Consider the following 15,124-nt stretch of genomic DNA (forward strand, 5'->3'; position numbering starts at 1 on the left):
CTTTTCACATATATAGGCAAGGGGAGTCCATTTACTAATTTACGAAAATGCCCTTATTAAGGGCAAAAGTGTAATTTCCACGGACATTGATTTTCCTATTTAGTTTAGTAGATATAATAAACCCATGGTGAACTTTTGATGATAAATACTTTTCATGCAAAATATACATAAATATTATTTCCATAATATTTTATTGTCTACGTACTTTCAATAAAGTAGTTTTTTCTTTGAAAAATAAACTCAATTTTGCCTTTTGGTGCATCTAACAATGGCCCTAGCTATTATATATATATATATATATATATATATATATATATATATATATATATATATGTTTGATCAAGCAGAATCTTTCTCTTTTTGCAACAACAAAAAGAAAGAGAAATTCATTTCTTTTTACAATTTAAAGTAAAATATTTCTATCTGTTTTTCACTGAATCAATAAAGAAATCTGTTTTCCTCCTTAACTTTTATAAATAATATTTTGTCAAAACAATTTCCAAAACAAAGTTTCACATGACCATTTACAAGTGGAATTATAGTCTTTGTCAACAAAAAAAAGTGGAATTGTAGTGAAATGCAAATAAGGTAACTTTTTTTTTGACAAGGCAAATAAGGTAACTTGATGATTTAATATATTCTAGATGTTATTATTTAATTCATTTTAGTGAAACCTATTCAAGTCTATGGTTCAGATAGGTGTGTTAATGAAAGAAATTCTAACAAACTCACTATCTCCCATTCTCTCTCACTTACATTCTTTCCCTTTCATTTGGGCACTGTGTCACATTACTAACTACCCTAACAGCTAAGGTTTCAATTTGTCAATTGGAGTAATAATTTTTTTATGGGTCGAAAGTGCAATTAGTGGCGGCAGATTTATATATTCTTATTCAAAATTCAAAATGATATTATAAATAACCTCTTATTAAGATTACACATATCTTCACTGTAACAACTTGTTGTTACTGTTTTTGTCGTCTAGTTTTGAATTCTAGGTTGTCGGAAATCAATGATGTCTCCTTTGTTTTCTAATTAACATGTAAAGGTAAAATTATGGGTTGAGAACTTTTTCGAAAATTGATTTCAATCTTTATGAAATTAGTGAAGGATTCCACACACCACCTAACTAAAATGGTGCACTATATTCTTAATCATTACTGATATTTTTATTCTTGGGTCTATTGTGCAAAGGGAAATAAATTAAAAAAAGTCTTTCAGTTGGTGTAAAAGATTATATTGTGTTACTGCTAATATCTACACCATTCGATCACTATAATTATAAAAAAAAAAAAATAATACAATATTTTAAGTTTATATTTAATAAGTAATGTATGTAATTTATAATATAGATTGTATACGTACTTATTCAATAAATATAAGAAGCAAAATTTTATTTATAATAGTGACCAGCGTATGTATGTCACTAGTACGAAAGCTTCGAAGGGAAACAAATACTTGAGCCCTAAAAAAAAAGTATTGTCATTTCCCTATAAAAATGTATCCTATAGCTTTTGGGAACAATGACGGTCGGTCTTTCATTTTAGAGCTATACAGCTTACTATAGTGGTTGAAATATTAATATTTTTAATGTAATCATGTGGAATGATTATTGATTACACGATTCAACCTCAAATACTAGTTAGTTGGAACCATGTTTCTGGAATGTAATTTGACAAACTAATTACACGGTTAGGGAAACCATTGGAGAGACTATGAAAAATATCTAATAATGTAAGATATTTTCTATTGATTAATATATGCATTAACGATAGATTTTGCTAGATAAGAGTGTTATTGCAACCTTAAAAAAAGAATGTTATTGTAACTTAAAATAAAATAAAAAAAGAGTTTAATTATAGTTTTTAGAGGCTTTTAGTTTGTCTTTCCGTTTTCATTTAGTTTGGGTTTGGCTCCATTTTTTCATAAAAAAATATTCATTTTTAATTTTAGTAAGTATTCCCATTTTTTGTTTGAACCGGCTATCTTTCTTTACGCACAACTACATAGAGTAATCTCTCAAAACAGATAGGACTATAATAGAAGACAAAGTTCTTCCTCAAATATTCTCAATTTTTTTCTCTTCTGTGGAACGAAGTTTGCATTTTTTACGTAACGACCAACAAATTCAATATTCCAATATTAGTAGTACATAAATATAAAATATTATTTAATGCCATGAGCTATATACGAGGAGAATAACCAGTCAAATATAAAATATTATTTAATGCCATGAGCTATATACGAGGAGAATAACCAGTCAAAAAAATATATTTTGAAGAGAATAAAATGTAAAAAGAGACATAGACAACAAATATCACGACCAATGTAAGTGCCGGTTAGTAACTAAAAGTGGTTGCTCCATCCTCAATCAGCAAAAATTAATGATTAGAGGCAGGGAATTTAGAGAAGGATGAAAATGATTAGTGCTGTGACCTGTGGACTTTTCCCAACTAAATGCAATTTACTTCCACAATTGATGACGTTAAGAAGAAAGTGAAATACAACTAGTGCATAACGTGTCTTTGCGTGGGTGTGTATTAGGGGTATAGTGAAAAGTCAAAACCATGGGTCCCATAACAAATATCATAATAGCACTTGTCCATCGGAATTAGTCACTTTAGTCCCTGAATGGGAAATGAGTAGTCACTTTAGTCCTTGAATACAAAGAAATTGCAAAACAGTCCCTGTATATAGACTATGTTAGTCAATTTCAGGGACTAAAGTGACTAACGGAGTTTACATTTAGGGACTAAATTGACTAAAGGTGTATGCATTCAGGGACTAAATTGACTAACGGAGTATATATTCAGGGACTATTTTACAATTTATCTGCATTCAGGGACTAAAGTGACGACTCTTTTCCTATTCAAGGACTAAAGTGACTAATCTCCACTTGTTAAAGAAGTCGCAAATAGTATATATGCATTGGAAAATACAACTTTTAAATTTGTGACATAATATTTTCATTTTTTATCCTAAAGACACTCTTTAGTGTTTCTCAAAACCATTTGTAGTTCAAGACACTGAATTACTTGAAAACTAATCTCATGATTTTTTTTTTGTCAAATAGACTAGTGGTTAGAATTCACTTTTTTTCAAAGTGAATAAGTGGGGTGTCCGGGTTCGAACCCGGCCCCTGCATATAATAAATAATACATGTTTTTGCCAACTGAACTATGCTCACGGGGGACTAATCTCACGATTCTAAAACAAATTTAGTGTCAATGTTCGATTCCATATCAAATATTTATTGTTTGTCATATCTTAAATAATAAAGCATAAACTTAGAAAGAGGCAACCATAGTTTTAAAACTCAGCTCGAACCGGGAACCAGTGGGTAGGCCGGTTCGAGCAGGCCTTTGGATCGGCCATGCAGTTAGCTTGGCAAGAACCGGTCAAAACTGGTGACTCGGCCGAGTATTTGGTTGGACCGGTTTGAAGCAAGAACATATTTTAATTAAATTATGCTGTAAAAAGTAGCGTTGGTGGGAGTTGAACTCGTGACCTAACTATAGAACATATTTTAATTAAATTATGCTGTAAAAAGTAGCGTTGGTGGGAGTTGAGCTGTAAAAAGTAGCGTTGGTGGGAGTTGAACTCGTGACCTAACTATAGAACATATTTTAATTAAATTATGCTGTAAAAAGTAGCGTTGGTGGGAGTTGAGCTGTAAAAGTAGCGTTGGTGGGAGTTGAACTCGTGACCTAACTATTAAAGAAAACTCTCCCAGCCACTGAAACACTATCAATTTTTGTGTTCAATTTGCTTTTACAATGATTATAATAACACATGTTTGGATAAAGATCAATGCCTATATTACCATCTCATCGAAATATTTATTATAAAGCAAACACCTTTCAATTTTCTTTTATTTTTTTATGATAAAAATACCTCATAAAATAAACGTATATAATCTTTATCAAAGTCATCTTTCAAAAAAATAATATGTGTCAAATAAGCATATATAATTATTTCAACAAAAAAAACATAAGCATATATAATTATCAAGCTCAAATATTTCATTTAAAACTCATAATAATTAGTCTATAAAATTATTTTTGTTGGATATTTATTTTTATTCTATTCTATATGTGTCATTATTTTAGTTTTTGGAGTGACCGAGTCACCAGTTCAATCCGATTTAATCTAATTAAATACCTATATAGATTTAATCTAAACACCGAGTTATCTAATCGAGTCATCTGGTTTGATCCGATTCAGCCATGCAGTTCAACTAGTGATCCGATGGTTCGACCATCGACTCAATAACTCAGTGCCTCTGCCGAGTCGATGACCGAGCCGAGTTTTAAAACTATGGAGGCAACACATGTGAAACAAAAAAAAAAACACATTTTATCAATTTATAGGAATATACTAGCGGCTTAACATCCTTAAAAAAAAAAAAAAAACTAATGCTTAAAAATAATACACATTTTATTAATCTAGAGATGAAATTGGTACAATGATAATGTCACATTGGAAAAATAAAACGAAACTAATACATGAAACTTTTAAAAACAATATAAATGTGGAAATCTTGTGTGTACTCATAATTTGTCACATTTTATTAATCTGTTGTGTTTTCATAATTTGTTGCGGGGAAAATCTAGCTTGGTGGTCTCTCATCTTCAATATACGAGCAATACATTGTTTGTTGAGGAAATGAGTATTGTAACAGCCCATTTTTCGCTATAATTATTTTAATTAATATTATGTGTGTTTATATGCGTTTGTATGTGATGAATTGTCTATGTGTGTATTTTATTCGAAAATAGTGAATTTTAGCTTAAGAAGGGTATTTTAGTCATTTTAGACTCAGGGGTATTTTAGTCATTTAGTGAGCAAGGGTAAATTAGTCATTTTGTTAATAAGGTTATTTTTTGTGTTTTAAGTGGGAATAATTTTTACTAAGTTACTAGTAAGTTGGGTAATTATTTAAAGACGGTAATTATTCGTTATTTTAACGGTTTAAGTGTGTAGTAAGTTTGGTGAATTAGTTGGTAAGAATATTGAGCACATTAAGACAATTAGAGACCTAGCTCATTTATGTGGTGACTATATAAACACAACCCTTGTGAGAAAATTAGGTCATTACATTCATTCACTCATTTCACAAACATTTTGAGAGAGAGGTAAAGAGAAAATAAATCAAGAGGAGCTAGAGAGAGAGCTTGGGATTGAAGGCTAGAAGCTAAAGAGAAGCTAGGGTTTGGATTCTTGAAGACTAGAGGTATGGGGGATGGTTTCTCTTCATCAATTAAGTCATAATCTATTATTTTCAATTATGAGTTTAAGTGCTTTTGTGATAATTGTGACTTTTTGTGGTTTTGAATGATGAAATTCGTGCTCCTAATTCATGTGAATTTATGGGTATGATAAACTTCATAAAATTGTTGTGTTAAGAGCTTAAACTTAATAGTTGTTTTTGTTGTTAAGATGTTTTGATGAATTTTGATTAATTGAGTGTAAATCATGAATTGGTGAGTGATAGTTGTTGAAACATGTTTGCATTCACTTCATGAATGTTTGTTTATGTTTGTATGTTGATGGGGTTTGAATTGGTGTGGTTGTTTCTGAAATTTGAATGAAAAATGAGAAAATTGTGATTTTTGGTGAAAATGAACTAGATGATGAATTTGAGGTGAATTAATGTTATAATTTCATGTTTGTTGTTGTTTTGAACGTCTTTTGATGTTTATAAACTAGTGTACAAGTTTTGGGGTCGAATTCGGGGTCAAGGGGATCAAAAATGGGATTTTTGGGAGAAAAATTGGAAGTTCCCGAGAGGGAACAACCAAAACAGGGTGACATGTTCTAGTGTAACTCGTTGTGGCGAGTTGCACAGAGCAGCCACCAATGTTTTGGGTCGTTCCAGGCACTTGGGGTCGATCCGGGCGGTTTCAAACTGATTCTTCTGATGTACTTAACTGTATTTGAACTTCCTAAACCTTTGGAAACATCAAATGAATTGGATTGAACTTGGTTTTGTGAATCGTATCATGACTTTTTGAAAATGGTTTAAGAACCCGATTTTTCGAAAACTCGTTTTCTCATTGTAAAAAGGGTAGGACTAGGATTGTCTACTGTAGTTATGGTTTATAAAAATGTTTTGAATGGTATTCATGAGCTTTAACTTGTTTTTGCTTTAAAATTTGGAATTCTTTGGAAAAACGACAAAACCATACGAACTTTGTGAAATTTTAGGATTTATGCATGTTGAACTTATTGAAGAAATAACATCTAAATCATTTGCATGTTTATATTATTTGCGTGATTTATCACATTAAGGGGTTTAGGGTGCTACAAGTGTTAACAATCTATGGACTACCAAGATGATCACTTTTAGCTTTGAGCTAGCTTTGAGGCTCCATATCAACTTTGCTAAGAGCAACCTCATATGGGTCAATGAGAATATTGAGTCCTTGGGTAGGGCATAACTCTTATTGCACGGTAAGGTTGGCTATATCTCTTTCAGGTATCTCGGTTTACCTATTGGGGAAAATACTTGGAAGGAGCCAACTTGGAAACCTTTGATTTATCTTATCTCCAATAGGCTTGGATCGCTGAGCAATAAGTATATTTGTCTTGTTGGTAAGGTTGTCCTTCTTAACATTGCCCTAAATAACATCCTTATTTTCTTTCTCTAAAGTTTGAAGACCCATGTCAATGTTTTGAAACATATTATCCACTTGCAAATGCATTTGATGTGGGGGAACTCTAAGTGAGATAGGAAAATACACTTGGTTCGGTGGTCTAATGTTTGCAAACCAAAGACTAAAAAAGGTCTTAAGGTAAGGGATTTGCATGCATTTAACTTTTCCTTCTTGGGGCAATGGAGGTGGAGGATCCTTATAGATACTCCAACCTTATTGAAGGTTATTATTATTGCTTGATATATGACTCAAATTACCATGACTCACTTAGGGAATCAACCTCAAACATCTCGTTTGGTTTCGACTTAGTGGAACAACATCTTGCTACTTGGGTCTAATATGGAGTCTATCTCAAAATAGTTTTCGGACAAGGTTGTGAATGTGATTTGTAATGTCCACTCTACTTTCTACTAGAAGGACCCTTAGGTTGGATGGTAAAATTTTAATTACCAATTTTAAAGGCTTCTCTAAGTTTCTAGCCAGCGTGATTTGATGGTTGGTAGTATGGACTATTGGAAGGGGATTTGTGGGTTTGGGAGCTCACCCAGAGGTGCAAACTTGATGACATTCTTTCGTGACAATATTTTAGTGCAATTTCTGAGCAATTTAGGTAAGTATTTTAATGTTTTTGTTAAGTTATGTAATAAGTTAAAGAAATGATCATGAAAATGTAGAATTGAAATGAAGACCTTTCAATCAGATCGAATTCACCCTAACCAGACAACTTCATGGTCATGATATACTTTTTACAATATGTATTAAGAGATCTATAGGGATATAGCCACTACATACGTTATTGTGAAGATAAAAGGGACAAGGAATGGAGAAAATCAACGAACCAGCTCATGTAAGTTACACATCATGCATGAGGAGGTTACACATCATGCAAGCAAAGAGGAAAATCTATGGACAAGATATTGCCTCATGCGCATAACACAGAGAAAGCTTGCACATCGCATAGGTTTGTTACTGAATTAATGGATCACAATTTCCTATATAAGGCAGCTGGAGCTGCCCTTGGTGTTAGAGTTGTTTTCATGATGTTTGATTATACTAGGTATTAAATGTGTTGATGATATTTATTGTTTACATGTTCATAGTAAATATATATATTAAATCACCTAGCCATCCATGATCTTAAGTTTCTTCAAAGTGTCTTGTGTGTCAAGTTGTCTCAAGTCTCATTTTGTGGCAAAACTCCTTTTTCTGTACCCTTGGATTGAATCAAAATTGTTTAATTCGTATCATTTGAGTTCTCTGGTCTTGTATTTTTCTTGAATTAATCGTATCACTGTTCCTTGATTCGTATCAATCTACATCTGGTCACTTTGAATAGTCATCTAGAATGCTTTGATTCAAATCATATATTGTCTAATTCATATCAATATTCATGACAACCTGAATTCCACACTTTACACTGTTGAATCGATTCAAGACTTTAATGATTCAAATCAGAACCTTTTTCAGTGTTATTTTGAGCCCAACTTACTCCTATCTTACTCACCTATATATACTCTTACTCACACACTTCTCAACTTACTGAATCAATTGCAAATAACATTCTAGAGTCTCCAAACCTCTCTCTCTCTCCACTTGTTCTTCATATTAAACACTTTTTTTAAGATTCTTTGTAGATTTTGATTCATAGATTGCTAGAGTGCGATAAGAGTTGTACATTGGTTTCTTTCAAGGAACTTGATTGAGGATCAAGGGGAATTGTGGGGGTTTTTCTAACTTCTCAAGTTCAAGGGGATCCAGCTTCGGACATAACAAAAAAGAATTCAAGGTGAAGGAATTCCAATAATTGCATGGGAGCTTGAGTTTCGAAGACTTAGAGAATTTCCAATTTCAAGAATTCTTGAAGATTGGTGGTGTTGTGGTTGCTTAGGATTGAAGATTAGGGTTATCGAGAGAACCTTTTGTAATCATAACAATTTATAAACATTTTTCAATAATAGTGGAAGTCCTTGATAGATACGTTTTCTAATAAAAAGATTGGAAGTACCCTGAAGCGAGGACGAAAGGGAGAACCATTATAAATCCCGGTGTTCTTCTCTTCCTTATCCTTCTATGTTTGAAACTATTTTTATTTGATTGTGATTACTTTTGTTCACTTAACCTAATCTCAATTACTTCAATTGAGATTCTTTCAAATTCAACTTTATCACAATCAAGGTTTAATTAAGTTTGAAACCACTGATTCATTTACCTCGTGTTCATTAATTGATAGTGTGATTTATTATTAATAGGTTTGTTTTGAGATTGTTTAGTTTTGAAATTTGTATGCTTGAATATTTATATTTTATTTGCTTAATAAGATTCAATATTTGAACCTCTCAATTCAGTTGTGAATCTTAATTATTGATCATTGTCTTAAATCTGTTATCATTGTTTCATATAATTCCAATAAGTCATAAGTTTATAAATCCACGCTTTCGTAAAACCTTTTGAAAATCAAAAAACACTATTCACCCCCCTCTAGTGCACCTTCTTGTTCGTCATATAGACCAACAAGTGGCATCAAGAGTCTGGTCTCTTCACTATTTGATAAAGTGTATGAGTGTTCATATTCAATTAGTCGATATGGATGTTTGGGATGTCGTTGTTAATGGGCGGTTTCAACCGTAAATTAACGTTGATGGCGAAGATGGTGTTATCCTAGAAAAGCCTAAGGTCGAATGGACCAATGATGATAAGAAAAAGGGCCAATATGATTTGAAGGCGAGAAACATATTCATATCCGCCCTTGGTGTGAATGAGTATCACTCGGTTTCACATTATAAGACCGCTAAGGCAATGTGGGACGCTTTGAAAACTCTCTATGAGGGTACTGAAGACGTCAAGCAATCAAAAATTAATACTCTCATACAACAATATAAACTTCTTCACATGGAGGATGGTGAAACCATCTCCTTCATGCAAATGAGGTTCACTCATATTGTTAACAAATTACAAAACTTAGGAAAATAAATATCAAACCATGATTGCACTAACAAGGTGTTGAGATGCATGACTAGAGATTGGCAGCCCAAAGTCACCGCAATAAAGGAATCTTAAAACTTTAATACTCTTGGAATCACCACTCTTTTTGGAAAGCTCAAAGATCATGAACACGAGATCTTAAGGTTGAATGCCAGTGAGAAAGATATCAATAAAAAGGAAAAGAAGTCCATTGCGTTCAAAGCCTTGTCGTCTAAGGCTAAACACTTAGTGGAAGAGGATAACGATACCAATGAAGACCTCATCGAGGATGAGGAGATGGAATTATTTGTGATCCGGTATCATAGATACATTTAGAAAAATGGATTTAACCATAGTGACAAAAATCTTATAAACTTTAGGAGAGCTATTCTCAAAGGAGCTAAATTCAAGAAGGAAGAAAATGTGCCATATTATTATGGATGTGGAAAATCGGGCCACTTGAAAAGTGAATGTCCTGAATTGACCAAAGTACGTAGAAAGTCCAACTTTGACTTCAATGAAAAGAGAAAAGGAAGGAAATTCTATACTGCACAGGAGAACAACGATAACTCATCCACTCAAAGTGATTCGGATAACAGTGAAATTGTCAGCCTATCTCTCATGGGTCACAAGCATCATGTAATTCATTCCGACTCCGAATCCGAATCTAATCCTTCTTATGAGGAATTATGACAAGCTCTAGTAGACATGCATGGTGAGGCTATAAAGGCTTTTGAGAAATTAATTGCTTTAAATAAAATTATTCTAAAATTGGAAGTCGGGCTTTCACAACTTAAAAATGATTTTGAATGTTTAAAAGATGAACATGCATCTCTAGTAGATGAGAAGATTGTAATTCCTTGCATTGAGCCACCTAAAGCAAATTCATCCAAGTATGATTCAAATTGGATGGATTTTGCAAGTTGTGAAACTTGTCATAGTTTACATCAAGAGATTAAATCTATAACACATAAGCTAGAACAAACCTCCAAAGCTCCCAAAGTTTTTGTAGTGAATTCAAAAGATGAATGTGTACTATGTTTAAAAGACCATACAAAAAGTACTCTTATGTTTAAAACAACAAAAATCATAGCAAATTCCATTTACCTAACATTAAGTGTCACTTTTGTGGAAGAAGTGGTTATACCACATCCCATTGCCACATTAGAAAGGTTGAAGTTCCTAAGGGGGTAATGATGTGGGGGCCCAATTTTTTTGGTTACGCAAATAATCCTAAGGACTCAACATTTGTTGGGGACTTAAAGGCTCCAAATTGATTGGTGCACGAGTGTCTTGCAACCATGGAAGGAACTTTTCCTTTGGGGCTCTATATGTGTAAAATCCTTTTATTCATAAATGTTGCATTCCTCAATTTCAGTTTTATGCATGTGTTATGTTGCGTGCTTTCTCATATCCAAAACGCTTATATTAATTCCATACTTACTTGTATTCAATTGCGATTGCATATTTGTATGTTCCTACCCTCTTCTACTATCTTTTGTTAAATGTTTACATAGTCATTTATCTATTTTTGATGTTGTCAAAGGGGGAAAGATTATGTTGATGTACAGCAACTAACCTAAGTTGTTGGCCTAAGTGTTGCTTACTTATATGATATGGTTTGCATATGCATAAGTAGTTTTTTTTGCCTCTTTCGTTGTATGCTAAGTTTCAGGGGGAGCTAAGTGCCAACATTATCAACATTGGGTTGACATCATCAAAAATGGGGAGAATGAAGTTACCCTTGGTGTTAGAGTTGTTTTGATGATGTTTGATTGTACTAGGTATTAAGTGTGTTGATGATGTTTATTGTTTACATTTTCATAGTAATTAGTATATGTTAAAGTGTCTTGTGTGTCAAGTTGTGTCAAGTCTCATTTTAGCTAGCCATCCATGATCTTCAGTTTCTTCATAGTGTCTTGTGTGTCAAGTTGTGTCAAGTCTCATTTTGTGGCAAAAATCATTTTTCTATACCCTTGAATCGAATCAATTTTTTTTGATTCATATCATGCTTGAGTCGAATCAAAATTGTTTGATTCGTATCATTTGAGTTCTCTGGTCTTGTGTTTTTCTTGAAAGAATCATACCATTGTTCCTTGATTCATATCAATCTTCATCTGGGTCACTTTGAATCTACATCTGAAAAGCTATAATTTGAATAATAAGTTGTCTGATTCGTATCAATCTTAATTTGGAATTCTTTTATTCGAACCATATATTGTCTGATTCACATCAATCTTCATGACAACCCGGATTTCACATTTTACACTAATGAATCGATTCAAGACTTTGATGATTCAAATCAGACCCTTTTTCAGTGTCATTTAATCTGAACTTACTCCTATCTCACTCACCTATATATACTCTTACTCACACACTTCTCCATGCTTGAGATTTATATGTGGTATCCGATTCTCGTAGCTATTTCTTTCAGAATCTCGTAATAGATGGTTGTTGTTAATATTATTTGTTGCTGCATGAACTTTGGTATACCATAGGTTTTGGAATATATTTCTCAGCATTCAAAATTGTTTCCTCTTTTATCCCTTCGTTTAAACACCTATCTTCGGGTAAAACACTACTTGTCGTCACTGCCACTATAATTTCCTTCTTCATGAATTAATTTTTTAGCCAGCCATTGTTATTTTCATTAACTAGCTCATCAACAACATCATCACTGTCATTAACACTGGAACATTTTGTGGCCTCGCTTTTACAAGAATCACAATTAGAAGTGTCATCTTTACAAGTAATGTTACCACCAAAACGCCATCTTGTTTCCTCAATAAATTTTATACCATGTGTCACACCATCCACCAACACATTGACAACATCATTCAAATCCTCGATACAAGCAATACTCATCATGACTCGGGCGTAGTCAAGTCGAAGTTTGTTGTTTGTATATGAATCAACCTTCAGATGTTGTCCATGATAAGAGAAAACTAATTTCAAGAAATCGTCGCACCATGCATGCAACGAAACACCAATCAACTCTAACCAAATTACAAGTTCCCAGTTTGACATCATTAGGCAACAAGCGTTAAAATAAACGAAAAACGAGGTAAAAAATCAATAACATCATTAATAACATTCATTACCTTATTATTTCTAGAGGAGTAAACAAATACCCTAATCACCCCATCGGCGCAACCTGAGTGGCTATAAAACTCGAATCGACAATACGCTGCTGTAACAACTGCACTGTGTCAATATATCTCACCGTTTCCACCACCCAGTTACACGCCCACTCCATGTCCTTCACCGAAACAACGAAAGACAACATACCTTCCCCCATACCCATACCACCCTCACCATCGTGTTTCCCTCTCTCATGTGTTTCTTTGTAAGTACCACCCCCTCACTTTTTTTTCTCCCTATGCGCACCCTCTTCTACTTGTAGCCCATTTGTTTCCCTCAAACGATTCACCCCAAAGTTACTTCCACCTTCACAATCACTCTTCTCCCGCACCACAACAACCTTCTTATTCACTGTCGGCATACTACTACATCATATAATTATCCTCTTGCATTTCTCTTGTGTGACAAGAAATCCTCCATCAAACTATTGCAAACCTCAAATTCCTTTCACAACTCCACATATGGTATTTGTTCAGGAAATTTGTAAAATAGAAAGATGGTACACCATACTCTTCTTCCCTGATGTGCTTCACTGCGGTAGAAGTGTAATGGTTGCCATTAACACCGCTGCGAGTGGTAACCTCAACCTTGTCCACCTCCACAACATCCAAACTATGTCGTACCATGTTTTGATTGTTTCCACAGGCCAAATAAGTTTAAAAATATCACAATAATCTCTTCCTGAATCTATTAACTCAAGAACCACACGTAAACCTCCAAGCCAATCTTTCGTATCAATTCCGAACCTTGGTAATCGCTCCCTGTATCGCACCCTAAATTGTGAAGAAGATCTTGCCATATGTTACCTTCATGATCGCATTGAGCACAACCTTGCGGATTATCCAAGCCTCTGTCAAACCCTCCATGTCGGTTGAACGTTCCAAACTTATCGTGTCATGTGCTTCTCGATCGGATTGCTTTCAGACGTCGACCAATTTGTGTCACCCTGACTAGAACCCTTCCCCGCCTGTGGAACCTAATCGTCTGCAAAGGAGAATACTAGCGTGGTTGTCATAGGGAAGCCCTAGGGTGGCCGCCTCTCATCGCTTTTTTCCCTTTCTTCCAACTCTTTTCGATAGGAAGTTACAAGAAATATCTTCTTGTATAATATTAATTAACGAAAATATTAAAGCGGGTTTAGTGACAAATAAGGTACTCGAGAAGAATGCCATTTTGAAAAATAAGAAATAACCTACCAAAAAAAAAAAAAAAACCTACCAAAAAAAAAAAACGTTTCATTGTCAAGTTGCGAATAATAGACAAATATGAGGAGTCATATGCAGGTAGCTTAAGTGTACTTTGTTATGGCTAAAACAACTCGGAAGATTCAGAGTCATAATACTAAGAATAGTATTATTTGACCTATTTTCTCATAATATAATCAATACGAAAGCAAGTAGTCAAATTAGCTATTAATCAATAGTTGTGACAAAGAAGGAAGGAAGGTGGATACTGATACGACAGTCAATTAACGGTGATGATATATTTGTGCATTTGAAATTTTAGTATAACAATGTGACTCATGCTGATGGTAAAATAACAATGACAGATTGTAACTCACGTTAGCATATAATAAAAATTCAATAAAATGCACATTTGTGTAAGAAATGATAGTTCAGTCTGGCTACGTTAGTCCATATTTAAAAGTATGCCGTGTTTAATGTATTTACTTAATAACTAACTATATGAACCTTGTAAATATAACTCTCCTTTATTTTTTTTTTATTTACATAGATGCTCAATCATAAATTAAATCATAATATATATCTGCATAGAGAAACTATAATTGGCCGTATCACTATATATCTTGTTTTTGAGTATTTTTTTTAACAAGCAACTTTTTTTTTTGACAGAAAGCATCTTTTTTTTAGTGTGTATATATATATATATATATATATATATATATATATATATATATATATATATATATATATATATATATATATATATATATATATATGGGAGATGCCTTAACGGTAAGGCTATGTTTGGATTGGTGGAATGGAGCCACATTCCATTGTTTGGTTTTGTAAAAAAGGAATGGAGTGTGATGGAACCCATTCCATCCAATACCACTCATTCCTTCAATTTTCCATTCCACCCAATTTAGGGTGTATCCAATGGAATAGAACACATTAATAATAAAATTACCATTTTGTCCTCATTTTTTTCTCATCAGCCTTTTTATTCCATCTCCTCATCAATATTTTCTCCCTTTGCATAAATGCCCATGCTTCCATTTCTTTCCACATTGGAAGCAGAAGTTACATTAACGTCTGAAGAAAATAGAGTTGGTATAGTATTTTGTTTTTTATTATATAATATGATGCAAATAAAGAATTACATGTGAAAATGATAAAGATTAG

At 33.2% G+C, this 15,124-nt stretch overlaps 1 pseudogene; it reads left to right on the forward strand.

Moving 5' to 3' along the window:
• Positions 1–9,212: 9,212 nt before the first annotated feature.
• On the forward strand, positions 9,213–10,310 carry LOC146897430 (uncharacterized; annotated as a pseudogene).
• The last annotated feature ends 4,814 nt before the right edge of the window (positions 10,311–15,124 follow it).

This window comes from Medicago sativa, chromosome 8 (genome assembly GCF_051527215.1).
Source record: "Medicago sativa cultivar Bolivia chromosome 8, Bolivia_mono, whole genome shotgun sequence".
NCBI classification, from domain to species: Eukaryota; Viridiplantae; Streptophyta; class Magnoliopsida; order Fabales; family Fabaceae; genus Medicago; species Medicago sativa.